Source organism: Rutilus rutilus (assembly GCF_951802725.1).
Source record: "Rutilus rutilus genome assembly, chromosome: 1".
Classification (NCBI taxonomy): domain Eukaryota; kingdom Metazoa; phylum Chordata; class Actinopteri; order Cypriniformes; family Leuciscidae; genus Rutilus; species Rutilus rutilus.
In genome coordinates this window covers 40,407,281-40,432,870 of record NC_140209.1, presented here as the reverse complement: position 1 = coordinate 40,432,870, position 25,590 = coordinate 40,407,281, and positions in this window count along the sequence as shown.

Here is a 25,590-nt window from a genome sequence, read left to right as displayed (position 1 = left end):
ATTAAATAAATGATTTAAGATTACTGATAACTGAATTTGACTAACTTGAAAAAACAAGGTTTTACTGACAAGGTTTCTCCAGCAGCCAAACACAAACCTTTTCTTTTTCTTTGTCCTTCAGAGCAGATGTCCTGTAGCTGACAGGAGTCACGACTAGTCTGCCCTCTATAGGTGTGGTGCAGTTGTAGTGCGCATATGTCGAATGTGTCCATCCTGAGCTTTATTGGAAAGTGTATATTGGGTCAATGTAACTCAATTAAGTTAAGCATTCCCTTGTTTTATGTTACATAAACTTAACTGAATTAGGTTACAACAACAGAATTAAAATGTATAGATAGAATCAGGTAGAAATACCTCCTTAAAGAAACTACTGCTTTACAGTGTAGTTCTGTCCCACTTTTTGTGTACACACTTTTTATGTAATCAATAATTGCAGCAAAATGTCCGGCATACCACAATCATATTGTTGCCTTCAAATCTAATAGACATGAGCTAAAGTTCATTTTAATTTCATGGGGTTTGTAATAAAAAGCACAATATGAATAGCAGCCCTTTGACAAAGCAATTATACTTTAATGAAGGCCTCTATGAGTTTGATTACAGTGGCGTGGCAATACAATCCCCCTCCTCCCCTCGTTCAGTTAATAACACTCTTGAAGAGCCGTGCTGAGTAGGCCTACAGGATCCTGGTCTGGCTCTGTGATACTGGGGTCTGTGCACCGCTCAGTGACACAAGGGAGGTTTAACCACTTAAAAACAATGTAATTACAGAGGCACTGGATAAAATCAATTAACTCCAATGCTGCTTTGATTTAATGTGCGTCTAATTAGCATGACAGTGTATGGGGGGGGTGGAGGTCCAGAGGTGTGCATTCTGTGGAGCCATTGTATTTCTCTGTGCTCTTTTAAATAAGGGAGAATATGTGTGGGGGTATCACTTTAACAAGTGAAGGGCTATGATGTGTATTTCTTGTAGGTCTGCACGATTTATTGAATTAAAGCCAAAATTGTGATACGGCTTAGTGTGATTATCAAAACACGAAGACTGCAATTTAATTATATAAATGTATGTGTATGCATGTTTTATACTTTCCATGCTAAATACTTCTTTTTTTTTTACAGTGAAATATTACAATAGGAATAATAATATAATAAGAGTATGTATATTTATATTTTTATTTAGTAATAATAATAATAATATCAACAAAATAATAATACAAATAATTATTATATTATTTTATATAGAGATTTAAATATAAAATTACACAATTTTACACCAAATCAAACAAACACACAAAAAAAGTTTTTTTTTATTTTTTATTAGTCATTTGATTGACTTTGCAGTTTCAAAGCATAAACCATTGAACATTGAGTAATTGAAACATTGAGTAATTGTCTTGGATAGTGAAATGTGATTACGAAACAAACACAGACATCAAGCATCAACCTCAGAACAATCTTTAACAAGGATTTATGATTGGACGAGAGACTGACCTTGAAGGCATAGTTCACACAAAAAATAAAGATCATGTCATCATTTACTCACCCTCATACTGATTCACACTTGACTTTCTTCTGCAAAACACAAAAAAGATTTTGAAGCATATAATCAACAAATTTGAGAATAGGGGTGGGCAAAATGACCAAAATCTTATATCACGATATGAATATTTATATTTCTCAATAACGATAATATCACGATATAGTTATTTTTGCTTTAGATAAGGTTTTTATGATATAAAAATTTTGCAGTTAAATTTCATAATTCACATCACCAATTTCAAAATCACAAAAACAAACTATTAGCCTACTAACTATCCTAATCCTAATTTCAGTAGGCTACTCGCGCTGTATGAGAAGCGACTTTTTGTGGGACAAAAAAAGTGTCTGAAAGCTCTTGCATATACCAAAATGAGCTCTCTTTTCACTTCTCTTTAAACCGCAAGACTTATAAACCGTTTCAAATGATACGCTAACTTGACGGTGCAGCCCGGCAACGTCACGTGAGCGTATCCACGATAGAGACCATAGAAATCTCCACTGGTTGACAAATCTCTACCGGTTTATCTTGTCTACCGGTAATATGGCCCACAGTAGAGAATATTCATTTTTGGGTGAACTATCCCTTTAAGCACTCACAGGAACCCACTCCCAAAGCTAGAGTGCTCAGGACAAAGAATTCACATCAGCCTTTCCAGAAGTGAAAATGTCAGCCAATTTCACCCTCTCCTCATAAAAGTAAAGGCTGTCCTCCTTACACTAAGAAAACCTCTGCATATTTCTCTATTTGTCCATCCTTCAGTCTTTGATGTCTCTATTTGAAGGGGGAGTACTGAATAAAGAAATGTATCCTATTAAAATGGGCAGCAGACAGGCAGAGCATGTGAGCATGTCTTTGTGTGGCTGATGAGCACTCCAGCTCGTAATTGCACATCAACACAGAGGACGATGAGGGACAGGACGGCCTCTGCGTGTTTCATACACAGAGGCGGAGAGGAGAGCTCAACCTCCAAAAAAGCATTGGGCTAATGAGGAGCCTCTTTCACCACTAGTCCCCTGTAAAGCATTTCAACTCGCTTTTCTCCTTCTCTCTCTCTTCTCTTCCCTTCATGCCTCGACAGTTACTCGCTATGTTAACCAATTACTGTAGCCAAACTAGTTGGCGAAAGATGTGCAAAAGTAAGGATGACCGCAAGGACACGCTATCGGCCTGAATACATGAATACTTTAAACCTCAATACTTCAACTACAGTGGTTTGAAACTCTTTTGCATAAAAGTTGACATTTAATTCATTATAAAAGCAGCAATGTTTAAGAGTTACAGCATTATATGTGGTAAAAAGACTTGTAGCCATTCCATTGCAATGACAACATTTTCTATATCTGTATTCAGACAAAAGTAGATGTGTCAGTCTGGTTACTGTTAACCTAAACTAGATTTGAAATAAAGCAGAAATAATATAAAACATAAATATTAGATGAAAATCTTAAGCTTAGAAATGCTGCCTTGGCAACTATAACTTTAATTATTAAGTTCAATAAAGCTATATAGAAATATTGAAAAAACAAATACTAATAAGAATGACAAAAGCACATAACAAAATGACTTAAAATGAAAACTGCAAATATAAAAATAAAAAGCTATAATTGTGTATAAATAATACTAAAATAATACTGATATGGGTGGAGCTTAACACAGACGTGGTCTAGCTAAATACAAAGCCCACTTTTAGATCATGAGTGTTTATTAATAAATCTACTAAAATAAATATAAATAAATAAAAGTACTATCTTTGCAAATACCAGCTATAGAAATGGCTATTTAAGTAATGGAAAGGTACTAGATTATTATTAAATTACAGAGTCTCCAGCATTAGGTGCAAAGAGACCGTGGTAACTATTGCATTAGCAGTCTGGAGGTTTGAGCCTATGTGTTTTAATCTCAGGTCATTTCAGGTCACAGGAGCGTTTAGCTGGCCATATGCTGGCAGAGATGGGGCCGTCTCTGCCCCTCCCAGGCCTCAGGCTCTCCCTGTGTGGGACTCCGCTTGAACAGCTCTCCCTACTGGATAATCAGATGGCAAATATAGGCTTATGGGCATTGTGTGTGAGTGAGAGAGCGGGGAGGAACTTTTTAAGAAAATCAGAACTTTCAGCAATCTTCACAGCTAAAACACCTTTAGATTTTTAAATAAGCCGACTATTTCAGTAAATCTGACAACTTTTTTCAATTCAAAATAAAGTACAATGACAAAACTGCAGATCTTATGAAGTCATCTCTAATAAGTGAGAAATAATCTGAACTTCACAAACCACTTTTTCTCACCTCTTCGGAAAAACACTTATTAACTCGACATGGTATTAATGCATTTCACCTTGTGAGATTGCACCCTGAACTCATCAGCTGTGAAAGTGAGAGTACATTAGTCTCTAATTGAGAGAGAGAGAGAGAGAGAGAGAGAGAGAGAAAAGTAGAGGGTTGACAGTGTTGTTCCCCTGTCATACAGAGCAACCGGGGGGCCCTCACTGCAAAAAATAAAATAAATTAAATTAATTTAAGAATAACCAATACTAAACCATGTCTCAGTTTGAATAATTTTAGGGAATGCCCCAAACACTTCCGTTTAAATTAATTAAATAAATAAAAAATCATAGATTTTAGGGAATGCCCAAAATTTTTTAGGCCCAAAACGCTTCAAATTAAATGAATTAAATATATATATATTTAGAGAGAGAGAGAGAGAGAAAGAGATTTTAGGGAATACCCAAATGCATCAATTTAAAATAAAATAAAATGAAATAAAATTTAGGGAATGGCAAAAATAGAATAAAATGTATGAACATTCATTTTAGGCCCCAAACGCTTCAATTTAAATTAATTAAATACTACTACTAATAATAATAAAAATAAAATCATAGATTTTAGGGAATGCCCAAATGCATCAATTTAAATAAAACAAATAAAAATAAAATTTGATTTAATTTAGGGAATGCCAAAAATAATGCCTCATTCATTTTAGGCCCTAAAATAATCATCATCATCTTCATAGATTTTAGGGAATAAATTTAAATAAAATAAAATAAAATAAAAACACATTAATTGTAGTGAATGCTGAAAATGTCTCAAAATTAAACCAATGAAATAAAACATTAATTTTAGAGAATGTTTAATAATTAAGAATGTTTAATACATGAGAGATTATTCTTTGCCTTATTAAATATCCCTTAAAAGGCCTGCTGAGGCGGCTGTCAGGCTTGGAGAAACGAGCGGCGAGATAGAAAGCCTATAGGGCAGCACTAACTCGCCAGCTGAGGCCCTGTGATTGCTGCCATGGCAACGGCAGGCAGGAGCTACACAACCTGGCAAACTGCAAACGTCAATTAACACAGATATGTAGATATAGTGTAGTGGCTGTGACCAGAGGCACGTTCTGTTGATGTCCTGGCATTACATGAGCAAGCGAGTGAATACAGCATTCAGCAATGTGAATGAGAGTGAAGGACTATCATGCCTTGTCTGTGTTCAGTCGTCTCTTCTCCAGCTCGTGACTGGATTGGTATCTTGATGATGAGGTTAAAGCCAAGCAGAGACGGACAAAGATGCACCTGCCTCCACTAATCCAGATATTGATCATCATCATCTTTGTGCAGTCTGTAGATCAATGCAGACAATGAGATGCAGGCTGTAACCTCTCGAGAGACTTGAGAGGAGAGATGAAGTACTGTATACCAGACCCTCTCCTACAAACCATCTAGGGACTTGATTGGGACTCTGAAGGAGGCTACACAATGTTTACTGCCAGGATATGATCTCAAAGGAGACATTACACAAATATAGAGCAGCACCAAAAACCACACACTCGCAGACACACACATTTAATTGCCCAAGGGGGGATATCAAGCTGAGGGCTTCGCTGCACATCCTCACATTTTCACATCAATGGCTGTCTGGAAACCTTAACATTCATCAACAAAACCAGACGATTAGACCCACTGTCTCCACAGGCACCGATCTGTGGTGAACCACATGCTTGTGAAGATCTCTATCAATGGTTCAAACAGCATCTGTTTCCCCAAAATGAAAAAAATTCAAAACAGTTATTGTTCTCCTTAAAGTATCTTTATTAGTAGATTTTGACGTCACAGCACAGTGAAGGGTAATGTACGCATCGCAAAAAGCTTGTGAAATTCTTTACAATGCTTAAACCTTCAAAATGCAGTACAAATGTAGCATAATGGTTTAGCTAACATCATGGTGATAATGCTGTGCTAGTTCATGAGGGAACATCTATCTATCTATCTATCTATCTATCTATCTATCTATCTATCTATCTATCTATCTATCTATCTATCTATCTATCTATCTATCTATCTATTTATCTATTTATCTATCTATCTATCTATCTATCTATCTATCTATCTATCTATCTATCTATCTATCTATCTGTCTATCTGTCTGTCTGTCTGTCTTTTGTGGATCATTATTGTAAATTGAAGTAATAATCTCAAATGTTAAACATTGATGAGCATACCAAAATCAGTATTAGAATTCAGATATTTTGTATGCACAGCTCAAAGCTTTTTATTTAGAGATGTGATTTTACATATGTTCCAGTTACAGCATCTTTGAAGGAAACACCCAAGTATATAATCTCAAACGAATCAATCGTTGTCTCAGTCTGTCATAACTCCAATCAAAGAAGTCGCTCAGCTTGACCTGACTGGCATTGGGAAGCAGTGAAGTGTAATTTGTGTGTTTAAATGCAAATACCCCTCCACTCGGGCTTTCATCAGGCCCACTGTAGCCTGCAGTGACTGACAGATAGTTCTCTGTTCATTACTGTCATACATCTGAACACACTGAGCCCTGGCAAACATCAGTGTCACCAGCAGGCATTAGATTGGCAGGGTGTTCCCTGTAAGTCACTGAAGTCTCAGAGTGTTTGCGCTGGTGGAAGGGACTGTTTATAGGCAAGTCAAATCTTTACGGAATCCTTCCTTTCTGCAAAATAGTGCTTTTAAGGAAGAGAATCATTCAGCAAGCCCTCATTTGTTTTTACATAATTAGTGGTGCTCGATAAAGCTAATGGATTTGAACAAACCTCTAACATAAATCCAGTAAATTTCAGTGCGTAAAGGGTCACATTTACATTGTCTGCCAGATTTTTGCGGGCGAAATCCAGTCATTTCAATAGGAATTCATGCAACTGGGAATTTTGGGTCAGGGTTAAATATTTCCCCAAGCCAATTTTCCAATGGATTCAAGTCAGTCAAGCTGATTCGCTGTGCTGACTAACAGACAGCTGCTTGATCTATGCTTCATACTTCGCTACACTATTGACGACTGAACATGGACCTTTTTAGCCAGCTACATTTTGCTATTGTGGCAGCACCGCAACCTGTACGATTCGTAAGACTGCCCTGTTTGTGCTACAAACATGAATGATAATGATGAAGAGATGTGCTATTACTATTCTAAGTGATACAACTTTTAACTTTTCACCTGGATGGTAAAAAAGTGGTGGATAAAACAAGCAAAAAGTGTTGGAGAAACCGGGCAGCATAGTGGTGGAAAAAAAAACAGGTGAAAAAATGGTGGAGAAAACGGACAAATTAAGCAATCACGAAACCACAATCGCAGAAAACTTAGGCAGCTGACTTGTTGCCTTGCTGCCCTATCATGCAATGACTTTGCAGGCAGCATCTGTGCATGAAGGTACCTCACGAAACTGATTTCGGACAGACTTCTGAGGCAGCGTAACGGTTTAATGATCTACAGCAAAATAGAGCGAGCTTTGGTGAAAACTAAGTGAATATTTAATGACTACAATAGTCATTTCTCACTAGAAATTGCATCATAAGTGGAAAACATTGATACAATTTTTTACATTTATACACAAACTGACAACCAGCCGCAACTTTCAGACACCATCTTTATTTTTCTAGCTCAACTGTCACAGAATGGAAAGCACAGGATTGTGGGATATCAAAGGCAGTGAAGGATACTGCTGCCATCAAAAATCAGCAGATATTTCTGCTGCCATCAAAAATCGATCAGGAGCTCTCCAGTTGTTTTACTGTTATTAGGTTTTTTTTCTTTCTTATACAACCAGTTTCACCTGCAGAACATTCGGCCGTACGCACCACCCAATCACGTATCGGTTTTGATTATTCTGACATTTTGCTGAACATTGTAGTTGGAGGAGCAGCGGTGAAGCTCAATCGCTCCAAGACACGCATGCGTGGGAAGCGAGCCGGCACGCTAATCAAGCTCAGACAGCACGGCCTTAGAACTGAGCTGCCTAGTATCCATCTGGCGAATCTTTGCTTGTCTACCCAATAAAATGGATGAACTTCTCTCTCAAACAAATAATGGCTTTTTAAACTATGCTGCTCTGTGTTTCACGGAAATGTGGCTAAATGGAGCCATTCCTGGACTACCAGCTGTACAGAGCAAAGTGGGATTTACAAGCCTGCTTCGAGTGCACTGATTGAAGTGTTTTTGAAGCTGCTGCCACTGATTTGGATGAGCTCACAGATTCTGTCACATCATACATCAGTTTCTGTGAGGATATGTGCATTCCTACCACTACCAGGACTTATTTAACAACAACAAACTATGATTCTCAATGAAACTCTGACAGCTTCACCAGGCCAAAGAAGATGCCTAGTAATGGGGTCAAAATCATGTACTGTATACATCCAGCCAGCGCTACGGAGCACTGAGGACCAGACAGCCAGGCACAGGAAAAAAATTTCCCGCAGGCAATCTACGTCATTAACAGTTCAAATTCTGTGTACTGTTGTTGACTCTGAGTACTGGAGTCTTCTTCTGCAACCAAAACAAATTACTTGTGTGTGCAAACATACTTCTGTCATGACAACTCTCTGAGTGATTGGCATGGTAATAGTTATGACTATGTTGTATGTTTGGCCTTGAATGTAATAGATCTGCTACACTGCTGCTGCTACTTTTATTGCTGCTGTTGTAGGTTATTGCTGCTGCAGAGCAAGTACGGGACTTGCTACTGCCAATGCATACGTAGGGCTGTCGCGATAAACGCAATATTGTAGTAGGCCTACCGCGCTACTGACAAGCCAACAACCGCAGAGGAATGCAAGGAATGCAGCAACCGTGATATTCGCGTGTTTTCTTTTTTCATAAGGCTATACCCTTCTTGTTTTGAACTTCGTGCATGTGTATTGAATGTTAAATAAGTTAATAATGATAACAAGACTGTTTGGTAATTTGTACAGAGGCTTCGTGGATTTGCACTTAAACCTAAACAGACAGTAAAGAGATTGACTGAGCGCGTGCGATTACCTGCGTCTGTCAAGTCATTTATTTGTGAAAAGGTTGCCGTGTCCAAGGAAAGCGAAATATTTGTCGTATCACCCTTTTACCATGAATGGCGTCAGCGACAGCGCTGGTCAGCATTTCACAGTGCGAAGAAGCAGCGGGGGAAAAAATCCGCAAGTCACGCATTGAATCAATGCCATTGGTCTCTATTAAGTGAAGCATCAGCTTCAGCGTTAACGTTACCCATGCGACGCATTGCTGGTCAGCTGAGCCTTGAAAAGTGGAGCTCAAAGTTAAAAATAATGAACACCTTGTTTCATTACATCTAGAGTTTCTTGAGTTGCATGCCAGAAGGTTGTATTTGGCAATAAAGCTCTTTCTGATTCTGAACACCTTAGCAACACCTTGGTGAACACTGACAACATCTTAACATCACCATAGGTGGTGATGACAGATACATTTTTCTTTCGAAATGTAGTTCTTTTGTTGGTCTTGCTTTTGCTAACATGGTTTTTAAGATGTCACTGACACAAAGTTAAGGACAACTGACAGACAGAGAGGAAGTTGCAGCACTTGCAACATGGTGCTTTGCTTTCTGAACATCAAAGAGATGAGTGTAGACTACAGGGAACATCAAGGAGGAGATCACAAGTGGGCCTGAAACAGAAAGGGTCAGGCAGCTAACATACCAGCTCTGCGATCAAAATGGATAGCTGCAGATCTTCATTCCCTACAGATTAAAGATGACTGGCATGCCATCACACAACCTGGCCAACTTCCACAAGTGCACAGCCCAGTATAGGAGCTGCTCTGCCCTGAAGTGCAATGTGATGAGATGATTCACCGCAGACACTGGTGAATTAAGAGAAGCTCATTATTGGCTGTGGGCTACAAAATGTCCAGGCCATCTAAGTTAGACATCTTCATAAGACCAGGCCTATCCACGAGCATCTCAGTCATCTCAACGATTATCAAGAGCATCCACTCAAAAACCAACAGACTGCAAAACAATGTCTGCTGTACCTTCAGGGTGTGAGGCTGTTAAAGCCAAGCTACGGTCATATGTCACTGTCTAATGGTCATGTTATATGAACCTTCCATTAATATAGTGATATTTATATGATGATTTTGTATGTCATTTTGGTCTTTTCTGTTAAATTGCTGCGTTGAGGTGCGTTTTAGAATTAAAAACTTTAAAGTCAGTGAAATTATTTGACACAGAGTCTTCCATCTTGGTGATTGATTGAAATTTCATCAGCGACATGGTGAGGAGAGGATAGACTCAGTAGACACCCTAAATAAAACCCTATAATCACTAATCGCTCTAACATGCCCTATAATGACCTCTGTGAGGTTTTGGAAGAACACAGAGTTGTTACAAAAGAGGTACTGCAATCTATAGTTCAATTAAGTGCATTTACCAGATATTACAATACAAAATTGTTTACAGCCCAAACCAATATCGGACCAAAGGCAAACACATTTCTTGGAAGCATTACAGTAACATGCAGCTGGCTCACTGCCTTCTGTCTTAACCAGTAAGACTCATGGTTATTCATTATGGCTTGAGGTTGTGTGCTAAGGTCACACATACAATGGCAGTAATGTCGAGCAGGAGTGTAAAACTCTGCCCTGCTCCAACACACATAGGCTTACTTGTAGTTTTCAAACAAGGCTGAGGGACTTGATTAGCTGGATCAGGTGTATTTAATTACGGCTGAAGCTAAACTCTGCAGGCCTATGTACAGGAGCTATAAAAACTGCACCAATTACAGCACTACAGGTATAAATGGGAGAAATGTCATTGGATATGAGAAGGATACAGTTATCAGTGAATTATTGGGCTAATTTACAAGGCCATAGTCAAGAGCATCCAACATTAGATACTTTAAAACTGGACCGCTACTACCTGTAATAAAACCTTGGTTACTTTCAGATGCTACAGTAGATTTTACATTGTTAGAAAAGAAAAACAAGGATAATGAATGTACTTCATATAAGATGCAGACATATATTAATGATGTATTAATAACAGCTATGTACAGATATACACGGATGCATCTAAGAGTTTAGACAATAAGATAGGAATAGCGTTTACCGTTCCAGAATTTAATTTGTCAATAAGAAAAAGGATCAGTGATGAGTTATCTGTTTATACAGGGGAAATGATTGCACTATTGTTAGCAACACACAGTGGATAGAGGAGATAAGCCCTTTGAAATCAGTAGTTTGTTCAGACTCAAGTTTATCATTGGATAGCTTACAATAGTCACTCGGAAAGTAGACGAGACATTTTAATTGAAATACAGCAAACATTGTATATGTGCAGGTACCCATGTAAGGCCCATCATTTAAATTCTGTATACAGAATTTAAATGATGGGCCTTACAGTGGTAGTTTTATGGGTACCTGCACATATTGGTATCCAATGAAATGAAATGGCAGATAAGGCAGCAAAAGAAGCCATAAAAAAAAACAACATTAACTTAATTGTTAGGCTAAGTAAGAATGAAATCAAGAGTATTATTAAGAAAAGGTTGAAGGAAAGGTGGCAAAAACAATGGGATAAGGAGAAGAAAGGTTGATGGTTTATTGAATTCAAAGGAAAGTGGGAGAGATGAGAAGTGCAGGAAGAGATAATATCAAGGATGAGATTTGGACATACAAGACTAAACAGCGAACTTTATAAGATGGATAAACATAAGACAGGAAGTTGTGAATTTTGTGGACAAGAAGAAACTGTGGAACATATTATGCTAAACTGTCAGAAATGTGAAAATGAAAGAGGGATACTAATGTAAAATTTATACTAGGAGATATTTTACTCGGGAAATGAGTAAAATAAATTTACTATTTACTAAAATAACTCGGGAAATGAATGTTATGTTATATTTTTCAGTATCTTAAAATAATTTGTGGGAGAGGATATACATTTTATATATATAGGCTATATAAAGGGAGGGAGTATGCCATTTTGATCCACACTCCATTCCAGTTGGTGGCGGTAATACACCATTTCTTAAAATTTCAAAAAGAAGAAGAAGAACTCTGCAAGCCTGTAACCCTCCAGGAACTTTTCAAATTTCAAAAACAAGAAGAAGAGGAAGAACTCTGCAAGCCTGTAACCCTCCAGGAAGGAGTTTTGCACCCCTGTCATAGAGAAACCGAAGATTCACAGGAGCAGAGAGGATAGTCTGGGCTCAGAAACTTGCAAACTCTCACAACCAGACTCATGAAGTAAATACTACAAAAGTGAGTTTCTTAGGGGCTGTTCACACTGAACACAGTTTTTGCATTCCACTGGACTGCTAAGCCATTGTTTTTCTATGCACTAGATAGACGTGTTTGAGTGTTGCACACACAACTGTACATTGTGAGCACATTGTGGTGGCAGAAAAACAGTGGTAACAAATGGATGAAAATGAGCAAAGTCCACGGAATAAGAGAAAAAATGTCTTCTTGTGCCTTTGGATGTCAGAAATGGAATGCAAAAAAGATGGTCTTCACATTTATAGAATACTGTCGTCGAAGACGTTCTGTGAAGTTAAACGCATACATTTATGGTTGCAAGCCACAGACTGGACTGATGAAACCTGTGATGATTAGTCTACTATAAATCATGGATTTGATGTACAGATCTACATAATATTCCCAATAGCAGTTCATAGGGGCATAATAGCTTTAGTTACAGCATGAAATAATATTTAAACCAAGAACGTTTTATATAAGTAACATTTAAACAACATTTTTAGGCCTATCTCACAATTCTTTTTTCTTGCAATTGCAAGTTGATATCAAAATTTGGAGGTGAAAAAGTCAGAATTGGGGATATAAACCCATAATTCTGAGGGGGAAAAGACAGAATATCGAGTTTATATCTTGCAATTCTAATATTTCTTCTTTGAATTGTGAAATATAAACTCGGAAATGCGAGGGGAAAAAAAGTCAAAATTGTGAGATATAATCTCGAAATCACCTTTTTATTGTTTTAGTACATGGCTTCCCTAGAGTGCTACTGCAGAACCAACGCTATCTCACGACCAATTCGTACGAATTCGTACGAATGATAAAAAGTTGGCTAATTCGTACGACCTCACTCGTACGAATTTGTACGATTTGTCTAAACCCACGTGATGGGTAGGTTTAGGGGCGGGGTCAGGGGTAGGTCATTCGTATGAATTCATACGAATTGGCCAATTCGTAAAATATGTACGAGTACGATTTCGTACTAATTCGTACGAGTCAGGTCGTATGAATTCGTACGAATAAGCCACCTCGTAGAATTTGTACGTTTTCCCGTGAGATCGGGCTTGCAGAACTGTCATTTTCTGCCACCAGGTAGGCTCCGCCCACAAACACGTCATTGATGTTTGCAAACACCCAGTTGGTCTATACTGCACAATGAATCTCTTATTTACATCATCTTTATACTTAGTTGGTTATAATGAAATGATTTGCACGCATACAGAGCTCACACTGAACAAACTTTGATTCTGACTAACTAAAAAGCCTATGAATTGGGCATTGCGTTCATGCGATAAACAAACTGTGACTGGCTACAATGCTCATTCACGAGTTCACACTTACATACAATTTGAGGGGGTAAAGTTTAATGTGTATTTGGCGTGCTGTCCGGGGGGAGGGCTCCGAGCTTGAGTTCGGCCCGAACCCAGAGTACGTGAGTACGTATGTAAGTGTTTTGAAGAAGGGGTGGTGGGGGGATGCTGCAAAACTGTCAATGGATTGAGGTGAGACTGCTGAATGTATATATACCTCTTACCATTGATTGCTGACTGCTCTCCACTTGTGTTAATTATCTGAACGTGCTCCTCCCGAACTTTGTTAATAAAACAGCATATGTAGCAAAAGCACATTGTAAATAGAAACATTTGACGCTCTTTAGAGCGCTCACACAAATACGCGTTTAAAAGCAGCTGTCTATCAGCGGCTACCAGATTGACCCGATTCTCAGTTCTACTGGAACTGCAGAAAGACTGGTACCATTATTTTATTAAAATTGAAGTATCGACTTAGTATGTCGAAAATTGTTTCAACTGTTTTTGCCCAAATAATGAAGGTCAGTGTGGTCCAAAAGAACACTGGACCTCACTGACTTTCATTGTATGGATGGACATACAAAAAAGAAATACACACACACACAAAAATTCAACATATTTTCTTTTGTGTTCCAAGAGAAAATCACACAGGTTTAGACCAAAATTATGACAATATCACTACACAAATAAGACAAACACAGAAACAAAATTCAGGTTATGTTTGCTTCGAATCTTAAATTGTGTGTCCTCGCATATGCATATGTTTACTCTTGGTGGTTTGCGTAGACATAACCTGTGTTTGTGTGATTGCATATGGCGTATGTAGCGCTTGCTCCCCGGCGCAGTTAATGAAATGCAAACAACCCAAGCCGAGAGCAGCGGTGACGTGATCTATCTATGCTCTGCTGCTGAGAGAGGAGGAGGGGAGAGATGTTGCACGGTGTTTGTCCATTTGCGTTTGTGTGTACGTGCGAGCCCTTGGGGACAGCCTGCACTGTGGAGTTTGTGTGAGGTTGGGGGGCTGTGCAGACAGAGGCAGGCTGGTGAATAAATCATGGAGCGATAGCGAGAGCGTGCCGCAGCCGTGACGCCCAGTCTGACTGCAGCTCTGCCAAAGGCAAAACGAAAAGGTCAAGGAGAACGGAGAGGAACGTGTGGAAGAAATGTTCACAAGTGTGGTGCGAAACGTAAAATAAAAAAAACCCTAGCTTATGTGATCATGTATGTGCGAAAGCTTTTGGTTTGAGTGTTTTTTTTATGCTTTTGACACCTGACTCTCCAGGCATCAGCCATGTGTGCATTTGCCGGGAGTGACATCCACCCCCTCAGGCTGTGCGAGTGTGTAATTAAAGCTCTATCACACCGCACAGTGGGGGTGATTTAACGTATCTGCAGCGAGGCATTTCTGCAAATGATGACCTAAATGCTATTATGCAAAATGCCCTCCTAGCATAAAAAAAATGTAACTCACAGCTAGTGTTTCATACTTCAAATGTACACAGTTAGACACAGCCTCAATACATTTTGATGTAGGCCTATTGATCTGGCAATGAAAATGGACAATCCTCAATTTTCAGTTAAAGAATATTTTCAGTGGTAAAATCTACTACTACTAAAAACTACTAAAATTTGAAGAAGAAGAAAAGTATCTAGCTACACTACATGCTTCTAATAAAAATACGTTAACTACAGATGGCCTATAAGATATTTAAAGGGGAGGCATTTTTGTTTGAAATATTAATTATGCGATGATATAATTTAACGAGAGCCATATTTTTCTGAAAAATACGAATAAACATCTTAATTAGGGTGAAACTATTAAAGATTTAAACAAATTCACAAATGCATAGTTTATCTAAATAAGTCCAAATATAATTTACATATGTTCAAAGGTTTGGGTCAGTACGTCTTTAAATAATGAAATTAATACTTTTATTTAGCAAATAATTAATTAAATAGATAAAAAGTGACAGTAAACACATTTATAATGCTACAAAAGATTTCAATTTCAAATAAATGTTCTTTTGAACTTTCTATTCAAAGAATCCTGAGAAAAAAATGCATCACTGTTTCCACAAAAACATTTTGCAGCACAACTTTTTGCAACATTAATAATAAGAAGACATGTTTCTTGACCAGCAAATAAGCATATCAGAATGATTTCTGAAGGATCATGTGAGACTGAGCATTACAGGAATAAATGACATTTTTTAAATATATTAAAACAGAAAATAGTTATTTCACAATATTACTGTTTTACTGTACTTTTGAACAAATAAATGCAGCCTTGAAGATTGTTAATGTCAAAAATAAAACAAAATCGTATTGACTGCAAATTTTTTAAATGAGTAAAAAAAACAAATGAACAGCAGCATTATGCAAATATTTCATATAGCCAGGGATGGGCAGTATTTCAGATACATGTATTTAAAATACGTTTTTGAAATACAAAATACTATTTTGTATTTTGTATTTTAAAGCCTTTGGAAAAAATCTAATGTAATTTGTATTTAAATACATTTAAGATGAGTATTTTTGTATTTTCAAAATATATAAAATACTTTTTGCCAGTCAACCTCTTTATCAGGGTATTGATTTTGTGCATCAACTAGTTCAGACATTCACTAGCTCAGCATTGGATCAGCAATTTTTTTTCTTTTCTTTTCTTTTTTTTTTATAAGGTGAGAATGTCACGATCAATTCTAAAGTTAAAATAGTGCATTATTCACTTCAGTTAACATTAAAGAATAAAAGAGCACAGACAAGTGGGAAAATAGCGTAAGCCAATCAGTCTTGACCGGTTGTTGCTGGGTGATATGACACTACATATCATAGCGATGATATAAAGTTTGAATTGATGGAACTTTTTCTAAATCGTTTACACAGATAGGCCTATTTGTGGGTTAAGCAAATTTATCCGTGCAGCTTTTAGTGGGCAGGAATTATTGGAACGTTGGAGTGGAAAAAGAAGCACTGCAAGATACACCACAAAAATCTTCAGCTTTTAGTTTGATTGTACATAAAAAATAATAATCAAAAAGGGGTAAATAGTGTCAAATGAATCTAAATTAATTCTCATTTTAAATTTTAGATACACTTTCTAATTTTAATAAACTTATAGAAACAAATAAACTTTACATAACATAAACATAAAATTACTCAAAAAGCATTGGACCAAAAAAAAAAAAAAAAAAAAAAAAAGAGTTTGAAAATCAGTTTATGCTGTGGAATCAAAACTGATATTGAGAATTGTGAAACCATGATATTGTTACTGTAAAGTAAAATTGAGATTTTGGTCATGTCGGCCATCCATATTCTTTGCTAGATAGCAGAAAAGGTTCCCACAGTTTTACGTACAGTATGAATTTTTTAATAGTGTTCACCACAAGTAATAGACTACATTGTAACCAGAAATAAGTAGCTTATATAAATGGCTGCTATTTTGCATAAGTTTATTTGTAATTGCAAGAAAGAAAGAAAGAAAGAAAGAAAGAAAGAAAGAAAGAAAGAAAGAAAGAAAGAAAGAAAGAAAGAAAGAAAGAAAGAAAGAAAGAAAGAAAGAAAGAGAGGGCAGAGATGAGGTTAGGAATGAAAAGTCAGTAGGCCTATGTAGTTTCTTCATTCACTGTGACCTATACCTGCACTGGATGGCCAATTTCACATGTATTTTGTGTATTTTCAAAATACAAAATACTGTATTTGTATTTAAATAAATTTTTTCACACAGTATTTTGTATTTGTATACATTTCCATGTATTTATGCCCATCTCTGCATATAGCATCACTATGAAATTGTTTTAGTTATAAAACAGTGTCATGCACTGTTGAAAAAAAAAAGTAATTTGTATACAGTATTTTAAAAACAACTGAACTATTGATGGCTATGCTGAAAAAATTTAGTTAAGTTAGAAGCACTGCTAGTTATTTCTCAATACTTTACGTTACAAGAGATAAAGTTTAGTGATTGCCGTAGAAAACAGTGAGATTTTACACATGGCTAGATTAGAGCCGCTGACATACCTGATAAGGCACAAGAAAGATTTTTATTAGCACTCACGGGGGAAGTACTTACTTCATTTAGACATAATATCTTTTAATCTTCCCTTGTAAATGATATGTATTATTATTCCAGCACACATTTTATTAACTGGTTGGTGTAAACCCTGGTACAGCGCTCCTGTCTCAGATAATCCAATTAACACAATGCAGCCTCCAGGAGATACACTGAACCAAAAGCAGTCTGCTATAGAGACAAGAGCACTGTGAAGCTGTGTGCATAACTGTATGGGGCATCAAGTGTCACCTGACTAATTTGTGGACTGAATGGATTACATTGTACACAGTATTCCATGACAAAATGCAGTTATAGTTTGATGAAATTTTGTAGTCAGAAAAACAAACAGACAAAATTTTGTGCCAATAAGCATGGATATTTTTCATTTTGTGAATAACAGAAACCACCTTTGCACCCAGCATGACACAAAATGCATTTTGTTCACAAAATGCCCAAAAATCTTTGAATGAGACATGTATTTTGTTCATAAAAGGGTTGTTCTGGAACACAAAATGTTGCATTTAATGATTCTTTGGACCAATAAGATTTCACAATGGCCAGGGCTACCCATGAACTGTTCCTTTACTAATTTGGGTAAGTATGGTAATTTTTGCCCCGCCAAAGCCTTAAAAAATAATATAAACCAAGGCAAAGACAAATGTAGTTGAGACATTAGAATCTGTGTGCTGTGCCATTTTAGTGGTTAGGGAACCACGACAAACTACCCAAAACATTGATGATAAATGATCCCTCTGAAAGCTATCTAAATCTGAATAATGAACCAAGGCTTGCAAAAATGTTACGTGCAAATGCAGAAAAGTGCAGAGCAATTTGCAAGCAGGCTAACATTTTCATGGCCTACTAACTGTTGTTTTAAGACTTTTATGGAACCCTTTAACTAAGAACGCTTGCTAGGGTTCATTAGCTGGGGCTTAAACAATAACACATCTGTAAATTGGCTGTCGTCCACGTCTTGAGTGACTATCCATCATCAACTTCAAGGAGCTTCTAAAGGAGGGAGATGCAAAGGGAAGCACTTGTTATTTCTCTCTTTATCTGTCTCGAGTGTGACCCCTGAGGGTAGGGAGCATAGTTGGTTGCAGCATATCAAGCCCCTGATTGGCAATTGATGCCTGAACAAACTTGCAGCCATCAAATCAAGTCCAATGAAGCTATATTTCCAGAGATGCCAATCAAAGAGCCTTATTCCAGCCTGGCAGGGAGTCTCTTTTTTAAAGCTGAAGTGACTGCAGGCAATGGCACAGGCAGACAATCTCTCATTTGATTTCAATCCCAATTCAGCTGAAAAATAAGCCCATTACGTTTTTCTATTTAATATCAATGAACACTTACTACAGCAATCATCCCCATAGCTTTCATTTGTAACATTTGGGTAGAGTCGATTAGAAATCTCCATCTCAAAACATGGCCGGTTTTATGAGGATTGGATTGATTGCAACACAATTTTATTCTCCAATACTGGTGCGGGTCTTTTCTGAGGAACACTTTTACCATGTGTTACACCAGGATTTGATTATATCAGGTAGTCATCAGTGGGGATGGAAATCAGCAATATTATATCAATGTCTGGGTCAGGTCTTAGTGTCCTGCTCTAGATCTTAAGGTCCTTTGGCAGGTGAACGAGTACCCGTGGGATGAATAATAAATGCTAATGGATAGCTTTCTCCAAATTTGATCTAGACACTGATCTTCACCTGGATGTAGCTAAACATGAATCATACATCACAGAATCACCTCAAATCTGGCAATAATGATCATTCTGTCCACAGAGCTGCATGTTATCTGCATGTCCTGATGGGACAGGTCAGGTCAAAGCATCCTGACCTATTAACCTCTCTGGCTAGACATTCTGGTGTGTGGGATTTATGCTTAGCTGGTGTACCAGACTCCTCAGGGAACTATTATAAGCCAGAAGTCAAAGGTCAAGGCTTCTGGCTGACCGAGTTGACCCAACGCAGCCCTCTTACCCGGTTAACGGCTCCCCAATCGTGATCTGATCACATCGCCCTTCAAAACTCTCAGAGGAATATTGCACAGACAGAAAATTCATGACTCATCTCACATCTAAAAATCATTAGTGGCTGTATGCCTGGCTGACTGAATGAGAAAATTAGGATTCCCCATTCAAACTGAAACCCCTATTGTGAATACCAGATGGAGACCTTTAGAAATCTACCAGGCTTTCACAGAATCTCTCCACCTTTGTTCAGAAAAAGAAAATATCCATTTATACCTCTTTCTCTTCCAGTATTTTCTCTTTTACTGATATTGTTTTCAAGATTGTTGTTCAAACTCTACATGGTTGATACAATGGTAGGCAAGATTAAAGAAAAAAACATCAAGCGTGCAGACGGGAAAAGAAAAGATACAAATGTTATCTGAGCTGACAGGAGAGACTTTTGCTTTTGCTGCTATTTCCCCCCAAAACATCTATGGCAATGCAAAACTGTACGTCTGGAGAAAAAGCCTTGTGATTGCGCGCGCACACAAACACTTTGTGCGAGAAAGGCGAAAGGAGGCTGCGATAGGATGATAGCAGTGGGTTTATTAGAAGGTATCTGATCGATATCCATTAGAGTTTTAATTTGCTGTGAGCTTCTGCAGGCAGTCGAGGGAGGATGATTGCTCTGAGACTGTTTGGATGAGTGCCTCGACCAGTCTGCCTTACTCTCTCCGTTAATGAGATCTCACTGCTCTAGCACACAGACACGAACCTGTTTCAGCCTTTCAAATGAATAGAGGCTTTCTCATATACACAGAAGCGTGAACAGGGAGTGCAGTGTGCAAAAACACACCCACATTCGCAAGAAAACTTAACCAGTGAAAAAACTTTCTCTGGACTGCATTGCAGTTTAAATGTACCAATATACCGTATGTTGCAGTAGGGAAAGGAATATGCTATCCTAAATATTACAGCCTCACCATAACACTCGTGCACTATAATCCAAGGGCCTGATTTACTAACAGCTTGCGCCAGCGCAAACCCTCTTTTGGCGTTAAAAAACTACTGTCAGGATTTACTAAAGACATGCAGAGAAAAATTAGCCCCGAAAAGGCTAGGACATGGTCATTTTTGACGCATATGATTGTTGCATATGCATTTTAAGGAGTTTCACATCCAGATGCAACATTTATGGGAGGAGAGTGTTAAATGAATCCTGCAAGGCGATTTACTAAGGTTTGCGCTAGTCAATTTACTGGTATTTGCGCCATTATTTACTGTCCAAAAAGTCTTAGACGCTAATTTGCGCTGCTCTTGGTAGATTGCGTTGGTCATTATAGAAATGATCCGACGTTATCTGTGTTCTAACCCTCTAGTGCTCTTTCGAGTGCCGGTCAAAAATGACCAAACTTTTTTTTTTTTTTTTTTTTTTTTTTTTATGAAATGAAATGAATGCAATGCACTATATTTTAGATCGATAATGTTTTGTCTTTTTAGGGAATTTTATGGTACTCAATTATATTCAAGCTGTAAATATTTACGCTGTTATAATCCATTTATTCACTTTTTGAGCATATCCTGAAAATTTAATTTCCAACTTAAACTGTCATAAATCTTGAATTAAGTTTGATCTTTTTTTCAAAGACTACACTTGGCAAATTATTGCTGAGGTGAAAAAAGTTTTAAAAAGTGAACTTAAAAAAGTGCACAAAATGCACACAATTAATTTTTTTATAGAAATATCTATTTTCAAAAATACGTTTTACTGTAAAATTGCTTGAAAATCAAAGCCATAAATAAGTTGTGATCCAAATTTGAGCTTTATCTCCAAAAAAATAGCTTTCATGTGATTGTTTGGGCACAGTACCAAAAGTTTCCACTAGATGAAATTTGTCTCCCATTAATTTTCAATGCAGTGTATTTGATCGCGAGTCGCACAAGTGTGGCTATATTTTTTCCTGGACCATTTAACCTTCTCGAATCAGGTCTATGATTTTTTTTCTTGTGTGTTCACATAACAAGTGCCAAAACCTTTACCAAGTTTCGTACCATTCCAATGGTAGTAAAAGTAAAAAAAAATATATAAAAAAATAACTAAACGTAAAAAATTTCGGCCAAAAATTAGTGAAGAGCACCAGTGCATTGTCAGTAGATCACACGCACAACTTTCCACTCGCTTTTATGGCATAGTGCTCTCACGCTTATTTGCCCTGTTTAGTAAATTTGGCCTCCAAGTCTTTTGAAATCATTTGATAGATTTGTGTGAGGAACAGACCAAAATGTAAGTTGTTATGCCCATGTAAGCCCTTACAGAATGTGTCACTAGAATCCTTGCCACTAGCCCAGTAGTCACTGCTTATCTAACTTTCTTAGATTTTTTTTTCTCTACAGTTGACAGTATTGGATTTCTGGAAAAACATGTGCTTATAGCTGGAAGATGTATAAAGTCATTTGACATATGCCTGCAACACCGCAGCTGTAAACGTTTCATAGTCCAACTCATTCCGACCTTGCATTTATCTTCCAGCATAGTTTACCATAATCAAACTTAACCAAACACCAGAACCAGATATTTAACCACATAAGCCTAAACACACTGGAAAACCCCTAATTTGCAGGAAAGTAGATCTCCAGTAGCAGGAATGGGTGCCCATGAACTACAACTTCAATATATATTCAACTCCTCAACATTTGCACTTGGGTACAATGTTATTTTAGTATTACTTGTAGTAACACTAAAATAGTATTTTGAATTAGCTTTTATTTTTATCTTTTTAGTTTAATTTTAATCTTAGTTTATTTTAGTCATTTTGTTATGGGCTTTTGTCTTTACTAGTTGCTGTTTGGTTTAGATATTATTTAGATTTAATTTTGAGTTTAAGTTTATAGCACTTCAACTTAGAGATCAATAGTTATCTTAGATAAAGTTTTAATATTTGGATTTTTATTTATTTATTATTATTTCAGCTATTTCAATTAACTAAAATTATTCTTAATAGAAAAATAACAACACTGCTTGAGTAATGATCCAAATAGTTTGTACAGCTAGCACTTACATTTCTTTTCGAAAATGACGTGTGGATCACCACTGGCTGAACAGGTGATCCTAAAATGAATAATTTATAAGAATAAATAAAAATACTGTTTTAAAGATATATTTTGGTTTGTTTGACAGCTGATGATATAAGAGACCCTATAGCCATTTAAATGCACAATTTTAGAAAAACGTTTTATATTCCAAATTTCAAATGTATAATTTATGATTCAAATGTCCTCAATGAAAATTACACTGTACATTACTAATGTTTGGGGTCTCAGAGACCCTTATGAATGGTTCAAAACCTGGAGCAACAATGGATGCCTGCATAGTAAGGTTAAAAAACCAGACAGTGACTCAGGTATGAGGTGTATTAAAAACCTAACTCAGGTTTTGCAGCATATGTGAGTTGGCAGATGCATCTTCAGTAGTAACAGGCTTGTCTGTGAGCTCTTTATAATCAGGACTCCAGAGATTTCTTACAGGTCTCTTTTTCTGGCTTTGTCTTGTTTTTTTCCTCCACCTCCTTCACAGAGAAAAAACTTACAACAGTGAAAAATTCCAACAGTCAAATCTTGCTGAGATGGCATTTCCATGCCGGAGGAATCCCTCCGTCTGTTTACTGTTGCTTTTGATGGTAGTCTCCCGTATCAATCTGCATCACACTTGAGTTTGCTGTACTTTCTCTCCTTAATACATGTTAGAAACACTCAAATGGTCTATGAATATTCAAAAATGCATACAGCACTACTGTGCATACAGCACTACTGTGCATACAGCACTATAGGTAACCATTACCTATGACATGCAATTCCAGCAGGCAATTTTGCTGTTAAAAAAACTTTTAATGTTACACAGCAACAAATGTGTAAATAAATATATATGATAAAGCTGCATGTGATAGAAAACCGAATGTAGTGATAGGACGTGGAAAGGGGCACATAAAGGAAAAGATAATAACAAGATAATTGTTAAAATACAGACTAAGGAATGCACGCTATTTTTGCTTTCAAAAGTCAGTATTTAACAAGGTAAGTCCCGAATGGCTCTTTGCAGAATATTCTTGATCAAACTGCATAATTAAAGCCATCTCCTCCTCACCACATGTGTTCAGAGGGAACTACACAAAGAGGGACCCCCCTGCAACAAGGAGATTAGGAACAAGCAAGCTGTCAGATACCCATGATCCTCTTTGCTCCTTCACATCTCCTCTGGGTTTTAATTGTGCTTCAGCTCAGGCCACTGGTGAGCTAATTGCACTTTTGTCGAGTGCCAAGTAGAGTAATTTACCTAAAATTGAGGCTGTTTCCTTGGCAACCCACATCATTCACAGGGGCAAGTCTCTGCTTACTGTGACAAACTGAACTACAGTGCACTAGCTTATATAGTTGACTCATACCTAAAAACAAAGCACTGAGGCTTTGGACTACATCAACATATGAGACAGACAGACAGAGAGACAGACAGACATATATATATAGATAGATAGATAGATAGATAGATAGATAGATAGATAGATAGATAGATAGATAGATAGATAGATAGATAGATAGATAGATAGATAGATAGATAGATAGATAGATAGATAGATAGATAGACTCTTCAACTGTGAGTGACGGAATCTAAAACAAAAATCCAGAAAATCACATTATATGATTTTTAAGTAATTAATTTGCGTTTTATTGCATGAAATAAGTATTTGATCACCTACCAACCAGTAAGAATTCCGGCTCTCACAGACCTGTTAGTTTTTCTTTAAGAAGCCCTCCTGTTCTTCTTTAAGAAGCCCTCCTGTTCTCCACTCATTACCTGTATTAACTGCACCTGTTTGAACTCGTTACCTGTATAAAAGACACCTGTCCACACACTCAATCAAACAGACTCCAACCTCTCCACAATGGACAAGACCAGAGAGCTGTGTAAAGACATCAGGGCTAAAATTGTAGACCTGCACAAGGCTGGGATGGGCTACAGGACAATAGGCAAGCAGCTTGGTGAGAAGGCAACAACTGTTGGCGCAGTTATTAGAAAATGGAAGAAGTTCAAGATGACGGTCAATCTCCCTCAGTCTGGGGCACCATGCGAGATCTCACCTCGTGGGGCATCAATGATCATGAGGAAGGTGAGGGATCAGCCCAGAACTACACGGCAGGACCTGGTCAATGACCTGAAGAGAGCTGGGACCACCATCTCAAAGAAAACCATTAGTAACACACTACGCCGTCATGGATTAAAATCCTGCAGCGCACGCAAGATCCCCCTGCTCAAGCCAGCGCATGTCCAGGCCCGTCTGAAGTTTGCTAATGACCATCTGGATGATCCAGAGGAGGAATGGGAGAAGGTCATGTGGTCTAATGAGACAAAAATAGAGCTTTTTGGTCTAAACTCCACTCGCCGTGTTTGGAGGAAGAAGAAGGATGAGTACAACCTCAAGAACACTATCCCAACTGTGAAGCATGGAGGTGGAAACATCATTCTTTGGGGATGCTTTTCTGCAAAGGGGACAGGACGACTGCACCGTATTGAGGGGAGGATGGATGGGGCCATGTATCGCGAGATCTTGGCCAACAACCTCCTTCCCTCAGTAAGAGCATTGAAGATGGGTCGTGGCTGGGTCTTCCAGCATGACAACGACCCGAAACACACAGCCAGGGCAACTAAGGAGTGGCTCTGTAAGAAGCATCTCAAGGTCCTGGAGTGGCCTAGCCAGTCTCCAGACCTGAACCCAGTAGAAAATCTTTGGAGGGAGCTGAAAGTCCGTACTGCCCAGCGACAGCCCCGAAACCTGAAGGATCTGGAGAAGGTCTGTATGGAGGAGTGGGCCAAAATCCCTGCTGCAGTGTGTGCAAACCTGGTCAAGAATTACAGGAAACGTATGATCTCTGTAATTGCAAACAAAGGTTTCTGTACCAACTATTAAGTTCTGCTTTTCTGATGTATCAAATACTTATGTCATGCAATAAAATGCAAATTAATTACTTAAAAATCATACAATGTGATTTTCTGGATTTTTGTTTTAGATTCCGTCACTCAAAGTTGAAGAGTACTTCTACATGCTTTGTAAGTGGAAAAACCTGCAAAATCGGCAGTGTATCAAATACTTGTTCTCCCCACTGTAGATAGATGGATAGATCTAAAAAGACATAGGCTTACAGTAGTTCTGTCTGAAGTTAAAGTACA